We start from the raw sequence: 6072 nt of genomic DNA, 5'->3' as shown, positions 1-6072 counted from the left end.
GAGGTGAGCCCCGCCCCCGGCCTCCTCTAGACTGGCGGCCGCTGGGGACTAAGCATCTGTGGGCGGTGCTACAGGGTGGGCGGGGCGCTGCCGGAGGGCGGGGCGAGCCCAGGGGGCGGACCAGGTCCGGAGGCCGGGCGGGACCATGAGGAGGGGCGGGGTCAGGGGGCGGGACTGGGCGGTGGGCAGAGCCACGAGGAGGCGCGGGGCGCCCGGCACCTCCAAGTGCTTTTTGTGGGAGATTCCCACTTTTTCACTCCCTGCCTGTTTCACCCAGTGTGAGAAAGTCGTGGATGAATGGCTTATTCGAGCGGCTTAGAAAACTTTAGAGGCCCTAAGATAATGTGGAACCAGCCCATAACAAACTAGTATTCGAATAAAGGCATCATTATTCAATAGCTGGTTTTCGTTTTTTTGTGAACTTTCCAGAAACAAGGCATGATCACGTATACTAATAGCCTTAGCTCACTGGGAGCTTTTCAAAAGAGCCCTGGGATTTTTTAGTTGGTTGAATCAGGAGTTCTATGTCAATTCATTCACGTCTCAAAAAATTCCTAGAACTATCCAAATTTTTTGAAACCATGGCAATAGTACAGTCAAAACGTTTTGTTGAGAGAGTATGCGCTGTGGATGGAGTCATTAAACTTAGGCATTGGGATTGATCTTTGAATCACTATATAAGCTGCATTTTATTATTTATAATTATTGTATGTGTATGATATGTGTGGGCACGCACATATTATGGAATATGTGGGGAGGTTAGAGGACAACTTTGTGGAGTTGGTTCTGTCCTATCTTGACGTGTGTTCTGTTCTGGGGGTTGAACTCAGCGTCTGTGTTATTAAAACTATTCATGGTCACCCAGTTTTGTTTAATGATTTTTTTTTTTTAAAGACTTGAGAAACAGCATGATTTGTTTGATCTTAAACGTAGCTCTTTATTGGTTCATCTGAGCTATGAATCTTTAGGGATCACATGATCACTTGTAAGTGTCGCCCCCGCCCCCCGTTATTCTGTCCAGATTCAGGCCTCATCACTATTAAAGCTCTTTCTAGTATGCAAACCAAATCTTCATGCTGACTATGGTATAAGGCTTCCTACCTGATAGGTTAGATGGAAGTGCAGTTCTCATGTACTTAAGAAACAGAATTCTTGATTCTCCTCTTGGGGCAGCAGTAGCAAACATCCATGAACTGTGTATCAGTAGAATGTATGGCCATTGCACTAGGTGCTCCAGGATTTTAATTCTCTTCACTTCTTTCATCTCTGGAAACTGTCTCTCCGAATTGCACAATAGCCTTCAAATATTTATTAAGCAAACACAAAGTTAGTAAAAATGACAAACACTAAGTTCTTAGAGTGTGCCAGAAACTACACTAAGCCTTCTACCTGTGTAGCCTATGGAATAGCCTCAACAGCTAACACCATTTTACAAATGAGGACACAGGCATAAAATGGTAAACTAACTTGCTAATGTCACATGGTAAGTAGCAGAGATGGGTTTGAAAGTAGTCAGTTTTAAGACCCATTCTATCTTAAACAGTAATCACAATGAATGTTTTACATTTTGTTACTAATGTTTTCAACTTACGAAAGACCTGAATTTCAAGTACAAGAAATACAAGTCATAATTTCTAATTTTCAGGAACCAAAACCACAAATAATGCTCTGTAAGACTGCTACTCAAAAAAAATCATTAAACATCCTCCATACAGACAAGAACCTGGGTCCTAAGAATGCTGCCCAATGAATTTTCCATGAAATAAATGTGTCTTATGTAACCAGTATCTATACTATTAAAAGAAAAACAGAGAACATATTTCTATGTGGTATATATGTAGGATCAGAGTTGCTGGGCCGGAGGAGACAATTTCTAACCAATTTTGCAAAGTACTATTTCATATCCCTACCAAGAATTTAAACTGTTTGACTTTTACTGATTTCTAGAAGTTCTTTATTATGAATACTATTCTTCAGATACATTTTTTCACATTTTATAGGATTTTCCCAACATCTTAAATCATATGTTTTAATCAATGGATGTTTATAATTTTAATATACTTGAATTTATCATTTCTCCCATTTATAACTAGTTAGTGCTTTCTATGTTCTGTTTGAAAGCCTATTCCAAAGTCACAAGACTTTTTCTTTTGAAAGTCTTATTGTTTTAACCCGAAATCTGTATAAAATTGATTTTTCCATATGGAATGAAGAAGACATAAAAATGTGTATTTTCTACATGGGTAGCCAGTTGATCTAGCATCATCTGCTAAAAATACGATCCTTCCCTCACTGATCTTCAGTATTGTGTCCCTCATAAGCCAGGTGACAGTCACGTGTGAGTCTATTTCTGGACTCTACTCTGTTCCACAGGTCAGTTTGCTTATCACTGTGCCAAAGATAATGTCTTAAGTTCATAGTGTTATAAGAGGCTGTGCCTGGTAGTATAAGTCCTCCAGCATATTCTTCAGAGTTGTATAGACTATTCTTGGCTCTTTTCATATGTGTTTTGGAACCAACTTATCAACTTCCAGAGGAGCAGCTTCACCATTATGACTGACATTGCACTTAACATATAGGTCAACTAGGCAAAACTTAAAATCTTTCTAAGATTGAGTATTCTGATCTGTAATGTAATATGGAGTTCTACATTTAATTTATTAAAGGTTTTCTTTCAGAACCTTCAGTAATATTTTATAGTTTTCTATTTAGAGATCTTTTGTGTACTTTGTTAGATTGGTTGCTATTTGACATTTCTTTATGCTAATGTAAAGGGCTTTGGGTTGTTGTTTTTTGTCTGTTTTCTATTTGTTGCTGACCTATGGGCATGGAATTGATTTTGTTGTTGTTTTAACTGAATTTTTAAGTTAGCATATAAAATAATGGACTTCATTATGTCATCAAGCAACTGATTTTTGAAATACTGATGATACTGTGCCCAGCAATCTTGTTCCATTAATTTATTGATTTGAAGAGTATGTAGATTCTTAGATTATCTACATGCACAGTCTCATGTTCTCTGAAAGCAACGTCAGCATAACATATTTTGCTTTTTATCTGAGTTTTATGTTTCTCTTTAATGCATTGACTAGGACCTCCAGTATAATGTTGAGTAAATGGAATAGTAATCAGCATCATTGTTTAATTTCCAGCATCTTGAAAGAGGTTTGTGATTTCCCACCATTTACTATGGTGTTTCTATAGGTTTTTGAAGATTTTAAAAGATCAGATTGCCGGGCATGGTGGCACACGTCTTTAATCCCAGCATTCCAGAAGCAGAGGCAGGTGGATCTCTGTGAGTTCCAGGCCAGCTGGGGCTACTGGGAGACTCTGTCTCAAAAAAGACCGCCCCCCCCCAAATAAACAAAGATCAGATTAAGAGTTTTCTTTTGGTTGTGGCTGCTAAGTTTTTTAAAGTGTGAAATTAATTGTCTGACAAGATGGCTCAGTGGTTAAAAATGCTTGCCCCCAAGACTGACATCCTGAGTTTGATCCTCAGGATCCACATTGTGGAAGGAGAAAACCCATTCCTTCAAGCTGTCCTCTGACCTCCACACATGCATACCCACACATACTACACATGAGAACAAACTAAATAAAAATGCAATTTAAAAAAGAGTATTAGGGTCTGGAAAGATGACTCAGTGGTTAAGAGCACTGGCTACTGTTCTTGAAGAAGACCTGGGTTTGAATCCCAACACCTGCATGGCCGCTAACAGCTGTGTGTAATTCCAGTTCCAGGGGATCCAACACCCTTTTCTGTTCTCCTTGGTGGCCATTTACATACAAGCAGTAAAATAAAATAAAAATAAATTAATAAATTTTTAAAATTACACTTGTATAATAAAATTATTTCCAAAGTATGGCCCTATTTTGGCTTGAGACTGAATTTTTTGTTTTTTTCTTTTATTATTTATTCATTTAAAAGTCATTGTATATATTCATTGTACATGGTACTGTGTGGTATATAAGGATATTTTCATACTAGTGTGTAATACACATTAAGTATATACCCCTCCCCACCCTCTGCTGCTTTTAAACCTCCTCCTGTTCCCTTAGTTTCATTTCACTTTCATCACATTTACACATGCATGATTTTATGTGTCTGTATAAAATCTAGGAAACTTATATAAGAGAAAACATGTAGTATTTGATTTGTCTTTCTGAAGTTGTATGATTATCTCCAGGTGCATCCATTTACCTGCATATGACATAACTTCATTCTTCTTTATGGCTGAAAAAAATTCCTCTGTGTGTGTGTGTGTGTATGTGTACATATATGTACACATATATCACATATTTTCTATTTGTTCCTTTGTTGTTGGACACCCAGGTTGTTTCCATAACTTAGCTATTGAGAATAGTGCTGAAACAGCCTTGATGTACAAATATCTCTGTGACATGTTGACTTGGAGTACTTTGGGTAAATACCCAGTAGTGGCATAGGTGGGTCATATGATAGATCTTTTTTAAGTTTTTTGAGGAACCTCAATGCTGATTTATATAGTGGCTGGACTAGTTTATATTCTCACCAGCAGTGATAAAGATTGCAATTGCATGTATATGTATGTATGTGTCTGTATGTGGGTATGTGCATGTGAGTGCAGGTGCTCTTGGAATCCAGAAGAGGGCATTGGATCCACTGTAGCTGGAGTTACAGGTAGTCGTGAGCTGTCTTTTGTGGGTGCTGGGAATGGAACCTGGCTTGTCTGCAAGAGGAGAAGGTGCTCTAACTCCTAAGTCATCCCTCTAGACTCTGAGATTGAGTTTTGAGAGCAAATCACTTTCTAAGTACAGCTAGCTGTCCAGTATACACAATTTTACATTTTTTTTGGATCTTCTTATTAAATACACATAAAAGTGGTTTATGCATGGAGATATCCCAGAACATGGTGATTGGAAAAGTCTTCAGGATTTTTCCTAGATAAATATCAGAGCTTTGCTATTTCTGAAACTAGAGGATAGGAAAAATTATCAGTGCTGGTTTGATAAGGTGCATGTCAGCTGTGTCTTCATGTGAAGTTTTCCTAGTAGTAGATTAGGCTTTCTCAGCACAGACAATGTCCTGAACATGGAGGCAGGAAAGCAAGATTTATTATCTGTGGGACAGTAAGAAGGCCAGGTTTAGGGGATAGAGAGATAGCTCAGCAATTAGGAGCACTTGCTGCTTTTCCAGAGGACCAGTGCTCACAGCTACCTATAACTCCAGCTGCAGGGGATCTGTTACCCTCTTGGTTTCTTCAGGTACCCACATGCATATGTACACACACACACACACACACACACACACACACACACACACACACACAAATAGTAAAACTCAATATTTAAAAATTTTTTAAAGGTCAATTTGAATGAAACCCATGGAAACAATTCACGCATGGAAGAGTGGGAGAAAAACCGCGTGTGAGTAGAAAGGGTCAGATGCCAGAGGCTAGAAATACTAATGGAAGGAATCAGGTAATACCTTAAAATATGAGGAGTTTATAATAGTTTTCAAAGGAAACAAAAATAGGGTTGAGAGAGAATATGTAGGTGAGAGGTGATTGATGCCCAGTAAGAGAGACGGTGGTATAACAGAAAAGGGAACAAAGACACAGGACAACCTGAGAAGGTAAAAATAACTTCAGCCCTGATGGTACCTTTCTCATCTTGCCCCACCCTCCACCTCTCATTTCCGCAGGCTCATCCTTGAACTGAGTGCATGATAGCCTGTGTAGCTACACAATACCTATACAGTACCTGTTCCTTATCTGTCATGATTAATAGATCCCCACTTTATTTTGAGGTGGTATTATGTCCAACTAAATACTTTGAGTATTTAATGAGAGGTTAAAATGAAATGCCTGAGGAGAGAGCCACCAATGAAAAGGAAAACCTTAGTAAGGTAAATGCTTTCCCTCAGCCTGTTTGTCCTCCCTTTTGCATAAAATATGCATGCAATTCCTCAGAACAAAAACAGCCATCTGTGACCACTAAAAATTACCATGCAGAAAGCCACAGGTCTCTAATGATTTCCTTGAACTTCTCCATCAGACCACAAGTGTCCATATTTAAACTTTCGTGTTCTAT

This window comes from Nannospalax galili, unplaced genomic scaffold (genome assembly GCF_000622305.1).
Source record: "Nannospalax galili isolate Female #2095 unplaced genomic scaffold, S.galili_v1.0 scaffold819, whole genome shotgun sequence".
In the NCBI taxonomy this organism is placed as follows: Eukaryota; Metazoa; Chordata; class Mammalia; order Rodentia; family Spalacidae; genus Nannospalax; species Nannospalax galili.
Note: the sequence above shows the minus strand (reverse complement) of the source record.